The sequence below is a fragment of the Danio rerio genome, chromosome 21 (genome assembly GCF_049306965.1).
Source record: "Danio rerio strain Tuebingen ecotype United States chromosome 21, GRCz12tu, whole genome shotgun sequence".
Classification (NCBI taxonomy): Eukaryota; Metazoa; Chordata; class Actinopteri; order Cypriniformes; family Danionidae; genus Danio; species Danio rerio.
In genome coordinates this window covers 24,757,501-24,771,830 of record NC_133196.1, presented here as the reverse complement: position 1 = coordinate 24,771,830, position 14,330 = coordinate 24,757,501, and the positions used below count along the sequence as shown (strand labels likewise).

At 36.4% G+C, this 14,330-nt stretch overlaps 1 long non-coding RNA gene across 1 annotated transcript; it reads left to right on the top strand.

Moving 5' to 3' along the window:
- Positions 1–551: 551 nt before the first annotated feature.
- On the top strand, positions 552–3,569 carry LOC137488815 (uncharacterized). The gene is made up of 6 exons (XR_012396786.1): positions 552–800; positions 1,118–1,224; positions 2,179–2,305; positions 2,482–2,567; positions 2,882–2,924; positions 3,022–3,569. It is a non-coding gene; the product is annotated as an uncharacterized lncRNA (long non-coding RNA).
- Positions 3,570–14,330: the final 10,761 nt, after the last annotated feature.

Sequence of the window (14,330 nt, the reverse complement as noted above, 5' to 3'; positions counted from 1 at the left end):
AAGCAAGTTAGATTAGACTAGCATAGGAACATCCCGTTCTGGAAGAACTTGCTTTGCATTGTTTAATGGAACCAAATCAAACAGGCTTATATTACAGCAGCTCAGCTCTAGTCCTGGGTCACCTGTGGGTCAGCAGATCATTGGAAACCTTATCAGTTATGTTTAATAAAATAAAATAAAATAAAAAAAATTATAATATGGGCATTATGGTTGTATTCAACAAATATTAAAAACGATCCTATTATGCTTATGTTTCAATATACTGCCTCAAATTCCTTTCTTTTTTGTGCAGGAATGTACACTACCTGACAAATTCTTGTTGTTGATGCCAATTGTAAGAGCAACAAATAATAACTTGACTTATACAATAGTTGGTTATTTGGAAAAGTGGCAAAAGATAGATTTTTTTCGATGAATCATCTGTTGAACCGCATCCCAATCATCAAAAATACTGCAGAAGAAAAATTGGAACCCACATGGACCCAAGATTGTCATAGAAATCAGTCAAGTTTGGTGAAGGAAAAATCATAGTTTGGGGTACATTCAGTATGCACAGCAAATTCATCAGAGTTAAATTCTCGGTGTTGAAGCATTTCAGAGTAAAGTGTTGACGTTAAAGAGTTAGATTTTGATAAATGAATATAATAAGAGTTAGAATTGATTTTATTCAGTGCGAAATCAAGGAGTTATCTTTTTTACACTTGGTGGAGTTATTTCCAACATCCGGGAATTCATGCAGCCCCAGTCACTGAAGAATTTTCCAGACGCCATTTTCCATCTGAGGTTTAGAACAGCAACTGGTGAGTCAAACTACCTAAATGTTGGTATTTTACTGACTTTCTTTAATGAAATTCAGTTGTAAACATATTGTTAAGTTAATAACTTTAGAATGGAGTGACAATTTTAAACTTCTGCGGTTCATTCATGGTCGTTTGTGTATCTAGCTTAACTGCATTACTCATGACTTCTTTTCAAGAATGTTTTTATATATAACGCATACATAGTGCATAAAAACATCAAATGTACATGTTCAACACATTTCTGTCACGCTTAATGCCATTTTGTGCGTTGTTACCCATCTGTAAAATAAAATCGACACTTCTCCTTTAATTCGAAGCAAACTAGCGAGGCAATCCCCGGAGCAGCTTAGCCTACTCTGCCCGGATGCTAACGGCAACACAGGACGGTTTCCATAAGCTCTGGAGAGTTTCTAAAACATATCTGGTGAGTAAATGAACATATGCTTACTTGTAAAATGCTTCCTGACTAAAACATATGATTGTTTGTTATTTGTGTATGTTAATTTGGTTATTTTAAGCACCGCGGCCCTTTTAAACTGGTTCATTCGTGGCCGTCCATATACCGTTAGTCCATAGACTCGCGTGATAACGTACGCTTGAATTATATTAAGTGTTGACAACCATTAAGGTCGGAATGTTAACATTAATGTCTTTAAATGACCGCGTTTGCATTTTCTCAGACATTTGACGTTATAGAAGTCTCCCGGAAGTTGCGGGACTAACGTTAACGTTATCCCGCAAATGCACAGAGACTCCCAGATGCCCAAGTAGATGCCCGCAATTGAATGATAATCTCCCGGAAATCGCGCATCTCCCGGCCGGTCATTAAACACATTGCACACCCCTCTCCACCGCATCCCTCCCAGCTCTTTAGGTACGTCGCGCGCAAGTCACCCCCACCGCTCTTCAGGTACGTCGCGCGCAACTCATCCCATTGCTCTTCAGGTACTCATCTCTCCCGCAAATCAACTCTGTATCCCCCGAAAATGACTTTTCCCTACTCGGGATGTCTGACGTTAGTAAGTTAGGCTATTTATGTAGTCAGGAATATCTTAGTCAAGCTTTTTCTCCCGCATGATATTGTGCTTAAAACTATAGGCTAAACTTAGCATGTACTGTACACAACATTTCCGTTTTATTAAAGACAATTTAGTGCGTTGTAAACAGCCACCTGTCTGTAAAATTAATCAACTGATTCATATTTGAGCAGCCTAATGATGATACAGGTTTGATTTGTAGATTTATTATTAATAATCAACATCTGAATCAAAAGATATCTGAAAAGGTGTGAGGCTTACTTTGTGATGTTCATCTCTCTTTTTTTATCTGAAGGTTATGCATATGTGTTAGATACTAATGTTTTGTTGTTTTTTAACAGCCACAGTTCTCTATACAATAACACAAGACCCTGTGACGGTGGCTGATTAAAGACGGATGGTGTATTTCCAGAGTTGGTAAAATGACCAAGCACACCTTCTTGGTCATATGTGGTGATAATAATGAAGGTATGTTTGATAAAGTTCTGTATTTGTTTCACAATAAGCTGAGAGGGAATAAGAGCATTAGAGAATAACAAATGACATGAAGGTGATAAGTTTTGTATTGTGGGTGAACTGTTACTTAAATAATGTTTTGCTCTTTGTTTTGCACTTTTCCTCTTCTGCTTATCCTAATATTTTAGATTATATTTGGACCTGAAACATCTGTTAGACTCCAGGAAAGGTGGCGTCAATACTGGTCCTGAAAGGGCCTAACAAGTTGAATCTGGTAAAGAAACATGCACGCACACACACACACACACACACACACACACACACGCACACGCTTACAGAAAACTGTAAGTTTATGAATATTTTTTACACTGTGGCCAATATTTTGGGGAATTCAGCATCACTAAATGATATAAAAGATTTTAAGCTCCTCTAAATTTTGCTCCAAGTGTTGTGTTAAATTCAGGATTCTGGACAGACAGCTGCCTGTTTTTCCAGTTCTAGTCATAGTGATTAACCTAATTGTTTTTGGAGATCCAACAGTGATATATGTGTTTTTTCTACTTTTCCATATCCTGTCACCTCAACCAGCTGGGAGAGTCAAGTTGTGGATCATCATGAAGATTTTCAAAATGTGAGTTTAGATTTCTTGAATGTTTTATTTACTTTAAATGTTCTTTTAAATATATCATAGAATTTGATTGCAATTTGTTTTCAAACATTTTTCTTAGTCATGCTGGAGTCTTGAAGAGTTCTTAGAAGAGCATCACCCTATATCCGTGCATCAGGAACCACCAGGCGAGCGATCAGCAGCTGCTACATCGTCATGGATAAAAAGGTCATCCTGTGGCTGGGAAGCACTTCATTCACAGGACATGCTTGATGAGATTTCCTAGCTCCAGTTTGTTTTCACACAAGTTTACAGCATTTATACCTTCATTTAAACTGCTGTGTTTGATATGGAGGACCAAGGAAACACCAGAAGTGAAAGATTTGCACGCCAAGTTGTTTAAAATGTAATTTCAGAAGAAAACTATGCGTTCAGAAGAAAACTATGAGTGACGATACTGTATATTGAACTTTCAAATGGCTCTGATGAAACATCAAGTTTGGACCAAAGGACTGAAACAGCCTTTTTGAGCACTGGTCATACATATTTTGTTGATACTGTCTGTACTAATAAAACATTTAAAGCATATTTGACATTGTTGCATTTTAAAAACGGAATGAATTGTTGAAGTGGTGAATGTTTTCAAATAAAATGTTTTTTCTTTTGTAATTTACAGTCTATTTGAGTTTTTTACCATATTTACACTCAAGAGAGTTGAATAAAATAATATATTACACCAGGCCGTGTTAAATATAGTTCCATTTTTTAACTCTGCCCAGAGTTAAAATTAACCCTTACTTCGGTGTCAATGTGCCAACCCTTTTGAAAGTGTTGATTTAACTCTGTTTTGAGTGGACCCCATGAGACACTTTCAAAGTGTTGAAATTAACACCCATAGAGTTGTTTTGGGTCCCCATATTTTGCTGTGTGGGTGTCGAGTGAGAGATCTGCAGAGTGGATGGCAACATCTACAGCCTGAGGTATCAAGACATTTGTGCTGACCAACAAAGCACCGGACAAGGCAAATTCTTTAGCAGGAAGCAAATAAGGTAAAAGTGCTTGAGGATTGGCCAGCCCTGTCACCATGAATGAACATTATTGAGCATGTCTGGGGTAAGATGGAGGAGGCGTTGAAGATGAATCCGAGAAATCTTGAGGAACTCTGTGAGTCCTGCAAGAACGCTTTCTTTGCCATTCCAGTTGACTTTAATAATACGTTATTAGAGTCATTGCAGACATGTATGGATGGAGTCCACCAAGCTTTTGGGAGTCATACACAATAATAATACTTTCTACACTGCACCATGACTTTATATTCTATACTGTACATTATTTCTGTCAAGTGACAAGTTTTGTCTAAGCAAAGTCAGATCTTACTGTCCTAATTAAATCATTGAAAGTCAAGATCATATGATCATTTTTTATTTTGGTAAAATAAGCGTAATCTAGAGGCCTTTGCCTTTCAGCTAGAAGTCAGGTTAGTAATTGTTGTTCCTAAAACTTGGATAGGCAACAAGACTTTTGTCAGGTAGTGTACGTCACAAATTATATCCCAAATTCCAATACGGTAAGACTCAGTAAAGTGGTCTTAGTTGTTTGTTCTCACTATTTCAACATGAATGTGATTTAAAATACTTATTAGAGGTAGCTGTCCTGTTCTAATCTCTTAAATTTATGTTTTTACTCACATTTATGTTATCATAAGCGTTATGTATGTTATGTATGTTAAGGTCCCATTAGTTAATGCGTTAACTGAATTACAAAGTGTGTTACCATGTGGTGGTAGCTGCAAAAAGGTAAGCTTCCTCCGTTAACTAGTTTATGCATTAACTAACAATGGGTAATACATTTGTTAAAGCATTAACTAATCTTTGTTATCGTTAGTTAATAAACATACAGTTCATCGTTAGTTCATTTTAGCCTGGATGCAATAAATAATATTCATTAAACATCTTTAATTTATTTAATATACATCTTTAATATATGTAACAAGTATGTAAGAGTAATAAAGATTTTAGAAGTATTCTTCAGGTAACTAATGTGCTTAACTAATATTAACATATAGAGCATCATTGTAGTGTTTTTAGCTATCATTTATATGGAAATACATTATGAAGATTTATTTAGTCACACCTTACAATTAGGTTATGTTAATTAATGCTAATTTATTTACTATAGCATGAATGTGTTCAGCAGTTATTAATCATTTAAAAAGCATTAATTAAAGTATTATTAAAATCCAACGTAGTGCTTGTAAACATTTATAGTTAATACATGGTCTAATGATTAATGACTGATTTTTATAAGCTAACGTTAACAAAGATGAATAAATACTGTCATAAATGTATTTCTTATGTTACTGAATCGTTTAACGTTAATAGTTTAGCCTTTAGTGAATTTATTTATATTTTCTTTTATTACTTCTTTTCTATTATTGTTTTTTTTCCATATTAGACCTAAATTATTCCTTTATAACTACATTTATCACAGTTTTTACTTTATTTTGTTTACTTCACCACAGCTTTCCTCTTAGTCACAAGATTTGCTGGTAAATAAACCCCTAAATTGGGCCTTCTTCTACCTGTCCCGTACAAGTCCTTCTTGTTCTCTAAGAAGAATACTGTTGTCCCATTAGATTATCAAGCATAGTAGCTTGATCCGCAATAGTGGCGCATCCCGTCCCTCTCTGGCAGTCGTTAGACCCCATTATGTAACGCTGGTCTCTCAAACACAGTGGTGATGCCAAACACATGACATATGTTCTATCAAAAGGCTGATTTCAATATTTCCTGTTTAGATGCGCTCACTCTAAGCTTCTCAAGATGTTGATGTCAAAAAAAGAGGCTTTAAAATATTCATTTTGGCTTGGTAAATTCGCTGCCATGTTGTTTAGCGTGGCTTTTTTCTGGATTGGGGCATTTAAAAAAAACACATTGGCATTATTTTTTTCTTATTCTCTGTTTTTTTCTTTAATAACAGCCAACACATACCAGCAGATTAGAGGCCCCTATGGTCTTCCCAACCCCCGGTGCTTAACAATGGTGTTAGTTTGGGGCCATACAGCTGGTCCAATCCTGGGTGGATCTCAAACAGGCTCTCAAACAGGAGAAATATGCTTCCCGTTACTGGAATTATACTGTAAACAATTGCTGTTTGTGCCTGGAAAGCATAAATCTGACGTTTGATCAAATCAACACTTGGACGGTTACCACTCATTTACATAACACCGTAAATATGAGAGCAATTGGGTTTTTTCAAATGGATTGAAAATCATTTTAACTCTTACATTCTGTTCTGGGTCAGTTTGACCTGTAGCAAAATTTAGCTGTCAGAAATAATGGATGGTTCACTCAAATATGAAAATTCTGTCATCATTTACTCATTCTTGACTAGTTTGACAGTTTTATTTATTTATTTATTTTAAAATAAACAGTGGTTAGCACTGTCGCCTCACAGCAAGAAGGTTGCTTGTTCGAGTCCCAGCTGGGTCAAGTTTGTATGTTCTCCTTGTGTTTTCGTGGGTTTTCTCTGGGTGTTTTGTTTTCCCCAACAGTCCAAAGACATGCGCTATAGGTGAATTGAATAAGCTAAATTGTCCGTAGTGTATAACTGTGTGTATGAATGAGTGTGTATGAGTGTTTCCCAGCACTAGGTGATGGCTGGAAGTGCATCCGCTGTGTAAAGCATAAGCTGGAATATTTGGTGGTTCATTCCGCTGTGGTGACCTCTGAAATAGAGAATAAACTGAAGAAAAATCAATGAATGAATTAATGAAATGAATACATTTTGGAAAATGTTTGGAACCTATGACCCTTGGCATTCATAGTAGAAAAAACAAACCCTCTCATAGTCAATTGTTACCCTTATAGGTTTCCAACATTTAAAAAAAAAAATCTTTTGTTTTCAACATTACAAAACTAAGTTTGTGGAGATATGGCAATTTCAGGTTTAGAACCGTGAATGTGTCTGCATAGTTTTGACACTCGGAGGATTTGTGGAATGTGCGTACATTTTTGTTAAGATAATGTTGTTCATAGGTCAGTTTGACCTGCAATTTCCAAGTTAAAGGGATGGTTTACCCAAACACGAGAATCTGTTGATTGCACAGTCTGATTGTTTTGCTTCATTAGACCCTCATGTATTGTAAGGAGCCACAGACACAAGGGCTTTACATCTTGAATATCCAGAGGGAGAGTAAATTTACAGCAAATATTAATTAAACAAAGTGCAAAAATGTATGCATTTCGATATGCCAGATTCTCAACTATGCTGTAAAAAAATCCATAACCATTAGTGATTCCTGTTTTATTTTATTTTTTTATTTGTTCATTTATTTATGCTTTTGAATTGCATTATGGGGCCTTGATCTTTCTTCCAATAAGTTTTAACCTTGAAAAGTTTGAAAAAGGAACTTTTTATTAACATTTGTATTAGTTTAAAGTGGTGTATTATCTGGGTTGGTGTTGTACAAAAACCTTGTAATAAATTGCAGTACATTTTCTGTTACTTTACAGACTTATTTCTCTGTTTCTTAAACATTATATTATTTCAAACTACTAAAATGTCAACAAGGGTCACTTAGTTAATCAGTAGAGGTGGGTTTTCAACATCCCAAGTTGACAAAGTCAAGCTCAAGGTCCCATAACACAATTCACAACCAGAAAAAAAATAACAAAAAACACTTGAGAATCACAAAATGCAATTTTTCAGTGTATCCATTAAGAGTTAAAAAGTACATTTATGAATCTAAAGACATTTATCTGTAATTTTGTAAAAAAAAAAATAAAAATAAAAAAGTGAATTTATTTATGCTTCTTTTTATTATTTATTTTTTTGCTATTACCTCTCTTTTTCTATATCATATTTTATTTCCATATTATACCAAATAAAATTTATCAAAGTTTTTTTTTCTTTTTATTTACTTTATTTTGTTTACAGCTTTCTTGTTAGTTACAAGTTTTGCTAGGAAATAAACCCATACTGTAAATCTGGCCTTCTTCTACCTGTCCCATACAAGTCCTTCTTGTTCTCATAAAAGAATGCTGTTGTCCCATTAGATTATCAAGCATAGTAGTCTGATCCGCAATTGTGGCACATCCCGTCCCTCACTACTCTAAATTTAAAAAAAAAAAAACTTCACAATTGAGGGGATAATTGAAAGTTTGAACCAATTTGTTTTACTAAAAGGAGTTCTGTATCTGCATATCAGTCCAATTTCCCGAGTTAACATATAATTACCCAGTTTGCACATTAGTTGTCTTGTACCATTGCAACTTCCAGGAATACTGAATTCTTGCAGAGTCCTGAGGTGTTTCAAACACACACATACCCAGGTGAATCAGGGTCTATAACTCGATTACTCCTATTTTCTCCATTTACTCCTCCACTTGGAATCGTCTTGAAGGAAGATATTGCTCAGGTGTTTGCTTACGTTTTTGTTTTTAAAAAAAGATTTAATGTAAAAGAAGGGAGACTTGCAACAAACAAACACGTCGACACTTGTAGCTGCATGTCGCCGCATGCACAGTGCCACCATCCCCTTGTTGACCTAGTCGACTTGACCTCATGTTTAACTGTCCTCATGTTTAATATATTGTTGATTTGATTTATTTATTGTTACATGTTACTACCTGAAATGTTTTTCCCGCTGAACTTTTTGAATAGTATTGGGTTCAGTTTGACCTCCAGCATATAAATTATCCTCTGTATTTATAGGTAATAGGAGGACTAAATGATGTATTTCAGTCTGACCCGTGTGTTGGAAGTGACTCTGCTAGTTGCTTGGAGTTTGTGTTTGGTTTTGACTGCCTGCCCAGGCCCATGCTGTGAAAGCCAATGTGCATTCCAGTTGAGAACATTCTGCTTCGGATCCTCCTCCGTCTCCTAAATCACTCTCCTGTCACTGCGTTCGGAATTATTCGCTTCTATTTTTCATTCCAGCTCATCCACGTCGATGGTCCTCAAAGTCACCCCGGTTCTCTGAGGGAACTGAGAACGACCATCACCTTTTAACCCAACAAAATTCCCTTGCAACCACAGAGACTTCAATCTTAGCTTGAGAATGCATGTCGGTCTGGGAAAGACTGTTGTAATTCGGAGTTTTAAAGTCCATTTTGACAAATCTGCTATTATAAATCAGCGTGCCGTATAGGCAGTCAATCATTACAGCTTGCAATCCGCTGACAGTGCTGCAGAAGTCATAACTCAAACAGAAACCAGAGACAGTGCTGTATACTTTGATATATAGTATCTATGTTAAATGGCGTGTTCAACATCTGTTAGAAGACCAGCTGGTACCCAGGAAAAATAGCAAGCAGGGGTTTCTTTTAAATTAGCCTCTTCTCTATACATGAGCCCAGCAGGATTTGCTGGTTGCTTTTATTTCTCTCCAGGTATAACTTTAATATAACCAACCATTTGACATAAACACTTTGTTAGTAAGAATAGATCAAATAACAACAGTTCAGTAAGCAAGACATTGATATTTAGCATTAATTTTACATAATTTTGTTGACTGTTACTTTATTTGTTTTTGTGATGCCAATAAAATAGTTTAAAATGAATTACCTTGACTCCAAACAGCATACAATGGTGTGGTTTTGTTCCTGAATGAATCAAATTTTTAGATGTAATTTTAAATTATTCACTTAAAAAAGATTGTCACTTGTGTAAGTCATAAAAAGTAAATAAATACATACATAAAGATGCTCCATTTATGAAATATTTCATTATTTTAAAAAATGGTCTATTTATGAAATCCAAATAGCTTGATTTAATGTTTTACACAATTATTATACTTTGCGAAATTGTGTTTACATAAGCTTCTGTTTTTGAAGAGACTACATGGCCGAATGATTCCAATTTCTCAATTACAATAACATGCAGTCACTTGTTTTAATAAAAAATGATTTTGAAGGAATTCGTTGGGTGAATGATAAATGCCTCATTTTAGTCCAAATGACCCCCCAAAAAAGCAGTTGATTGAATGGTTCATACTGTATAACCCAACTGTAAACACCATCTTTTTATTTCATCAATGAATCAATGTTATTGAACTATTTGTTGACTCAAATAGTCAAATGATACACTTAGAGTATAAGAACAATCATCTGTTCTGTTTTTGAATGAGTATTTTAAACCAATTGGTTGAGTGAATTAATCAGATGACACATCTATAATTCCGAGCTCAGACTGCACAATTTTCAAAGTAGTCGTGTCACGTTTTCACACGGCATGACTGTCTGGGCTAGAGTACCATTGGTGATGTGTTTACACTGCAAGAAGCCATGAGAAGTATCATGGAAAGAACGTGAGGTCACATAGTATATCATTTGTTATTAACTACATAATGAGAAAGAAGCTTTTAGTGGAGTAGAAAATGTACTTATTTTACACACCTGTCTTTGAAGGGAATTAGCAATTTCTCCTCAACTTGCTTTCTTTTTCGACCTGTTTGTGATATTGCTCAGATGACATGTCAAACAGACATGAGTGCTGCTGCCATATTTACACCAGTTTTTTCTCCATTTTATGGGTCCAAATAAACTGAAAATGAGCACACTTAACTTCTCCCCCAACTTCCTGCTGGCCTGCAGATATCCATACTAGCAGATGCTGTTCTCTCATTGGCTGTTGGTGATCGCTAATGCAGTTTTCAATCCGAACACAATTCACATGGCATGATATGAATCGCCAACAGCTCTAGATATTTAGCATGCCAAATATCTCATGTGTCTGCGACTCATCGGCGATTCTCTCAGATCACCTCTTTGATAATTCATACTCTGTGATTGTTACTCTTGTGAACAAGCACTGATTTGCCTTTGATTTCAACCATTTGTTAGAGATTTCTCAAAACCTGTTGGCGAGTCAGAATCGGGGCTAAAATCATGGAGTCCAAACTTGGCATAAGCATAGTCAATTATTTAATTCCTGAAAGAATCAGTGTTTTGAACCAGTCGATTGAGTGAATATTTCAAATGACTCACTTTTAAGGAGAACCATTGCTCAATGATTTCTTGCTAATAGGGAGTCACTTGTTTTGTTTTCTAAGTAATGTTTAAAACCATTTTTTAATTATTGTTTAATATGTTTAGTTAATGTTTCAAATGACCCACGTAGAAGGACAGAATTCCTGAATGAATCTGTGTTTTGAACAAATTAATTGAATGAATGATTCAGATGACACAATTATAGGGGCAGTCGCTTCAGTCAGAATTAACTGAATTAACAGAGTTCCTGAATTAACTATTTTTTGTGTTGTTGATTGAGTGAATGATTCAGATACCTGACTTGAAAGGACCGTCACTTTCTTAGTTCCTGAATGAATCAATATTTTTAATGAATCAATTAGGGTAGTAAATAAGATAACGATTATAAGGACAGTCACAATGAATCAATTAAGGTCGTGAATAAGATAATGATTATAAGGACAGTCACTTTTTGGTTACTTGAATAAATTGTGTTTGAATAAATCATTATTTTTGAATAGATTATCATTTTTTTTTTTTTTTATGAGTTGGATGAAACAATAATTGAAGGGCAGTTAATTTTCCCCAATAGGTTATACGCACCGTTAGTATTTTTCATCCAATGATGGACTTTCGGTGAAAGCTTGATTTGACTATTTTCAATTTCATAAGGTTTTGCATTGATGTCTTAATGTAATTCAAATATAATTAGTTAAATAGACCTAAGCATCTATTTGGTAGTTACAGCATAAACAGAGATGAAAGACCGTTTGAATGCATGCGCCGTGATTAGAAGGCTAGTGCAAAAACTCCATTGAAAATACTGGGGTAAAATTAATTTCCATATTTTAAAGACATGGCACAGAAAAACAGAATTTAATGCAGTGCTTCTTGTTCGGTCTGAGACCCACTATATATCTTATCTCAGCCGGGCAGTGATGATCTCTGTATTTTGAAGAAAAAACGCAGTGATTTTGTATGGGATCACAATTCACCGGAAATAAAGGTCTGTGTGCATATACCCCATTACTGCTATATCAGTGCAACTTGCAGAAACTAAAAATTCCGATCAATTATACACAGACTGAAGGAGCATGAAAACACAGACAACAAATTGTGGAAAGTCCCAGCCCTGCTACATCAGCGCATTTCACCCAGTCAAGTTGAAGGAGTATTGTTGCATAATAAGATTTACAGTTTTTATTTTTATCTGTGCAGATAATGATTTCCATTGCAGACCTACAGTGCGAATTAAAGTGAATGCTAATGATGTTAATTCTAAATTATGTTCAAACGCTCCCGTGGGCTGCAGCAGCAGCTACTGTACAGTGAGAAATGTTTATAGTGCATCTATTTGCATTATTGATGGGAACGAGGCGCATTTGAATATCACTGGACACAGACTCGGGGTAGTAAATCTACAAGACTCGGCTGACTAATATGTTTAATTAGAGGTGATATATTACAGCTTATTAATTATTTACAATAACGGCAATCATGTCGGCAGTCATAGGGGCAAAGAAAATGAGGATCCGCGGAATAAAGAAGGTGAGGTAATGAAGGTACCAAAATAAAATTGAGCAAATGAGAAAGGTGGTGTGAAATACCAGATACTCCATTCTCTGCTGGAATTTTTGATGTCGATTGGAGGGGATATGCAGGAGGAGAGGCATGAAGCCGATATCCTTGAGCGGTTAAAGGCCTGTGTGCCTCCAAAACCGCTGTGAAAGGTGGACTCGGCACTGGAGAAGAAAAGCAGCGGCCTTGCAGGGATTATCCACAGGAGATTCCCTGCGGATAGCAGTCCCTTTTTTCCCAGGGACACTGTAATATGATTACTCTGTTGTTTGCGCCCGGTCCAGTGGTTAAGCACTATGGAGAGGAGGGTTTGGCCACCTCCAGGATGGACAATGAGCAAATTTTTTTTTTTTTGGAGGGAAACTTGGAATTCTGCTTGACTGAGGACAGCTGGGGTCTTACACTTAGAGAGCAGGGAAGGAGAAAAAAGTGGCCTTTTTCTTTGGCTGAATGAAAGGCAGCTGTATGGTGCTGTGTAGCGCAGAGGTGCAGCAGGCAGGGTCAGCAGGGCTCTTTGGATCTCAACGGAGGCCCCGGGCTCCCCTCCTGCATCCCTACTGTTACACAGAGGAAAGGCATTCTACGACAGACGTCATCGCAAATGTTTATCTCTACAAATAACAAACAGTTTTCCTTGTTGCCCTTTTGAAAAGCTCCAGGACGTGTTGTTTGCGAAAAATAAATACTGTCGAATTTCATCGCATGTGTTTCATTTCATTCCAATTAGCGAGTGTAAGCACAAAATACACTCCATCTCAGTGTAATAGTTTAAAAATCAGGCACCGGTCTCCGCTGCTTAGAGCTCTTTCATGCTAGTATATATTTAACCTCCTATTTGAGGCTTTGAATGATGGAGTGTGTGTTTTTGATTTGCTTCAGACACAGGATTGCTGTGAGCTCGAGCCTTAGTCAGCACGCTTTGTTTGACAGGCCTGTCATTAATCATCATTGGCATTGTTTAAACTGTATTGAGTGTCCAGGTCTTGTTCAACAGAGGGACAATAGTCTCTCTAAGCAGCTTCAGACCTGAAAGAAAGTTGATAAAATTTCCACCCAATGGAAACTGCAGGGAAGCTCCTTTTAAAAGGGGTTAGTATTCATTAGAACACTCTGGTTAAGGGCCCAGGCCGGTCCTATTAAAGGAAGCAAGCCACCCACAAACCTGATGGACAAAATGCGGATATGATGGACAGCACATGTCATTTTTATCACTATTGACAATTCAAATACAGCAGAAAGTCCTACAGTACAGGGATTCTTCATTCATTATAGCGATGGTGTCTTGGCCCGTGATAAAATTAATCAGTTTTACTACCGATTTTTAAATCATTGTAATCAAGAGAAGTTTTTCTATTTATAGCTTGTGTGATTAATGACCACACACTGTATGAAATATTGAGGTGACCCACAGTGCCTCACAGATTCAGTTCATTTGGTATTAACAGTCATTAGGATAAGATGAGTTGGTGATGATGAAGGAAAGAAGATGGAAGATTAGAGTGAGACAGGTCTGAAATGGAACATGATTGAGGACAGTTTATCAACTTATGCTATTTGAGAGAATGGTGGTAACTGAAATTGTGTGTGTTTAGGCCTACATAAGTGGCATGTGGGCCAGTTGGCACTTCATTGTGGAGTTTGAATGTTCTCTGCGTGTTTGTGTGTTTCCTCCAGGTACTTCAAAGACATGCTATAGGTGAATTGGGTAAGTTAAATTGTGTTTTTGTGTGAATGAGTGTATGGGTGTTTCCCAGTGATGGGTTGCAGCTGGAAGGGCATCCGCTGCATAAAACATATGCTGGAGAAGTTGGCGGTTTATTCTGCTGTGGTGACCCCAGATTAATAAAGGTGCTAAGCCGAAAAGAAAATAAATGAATGAATG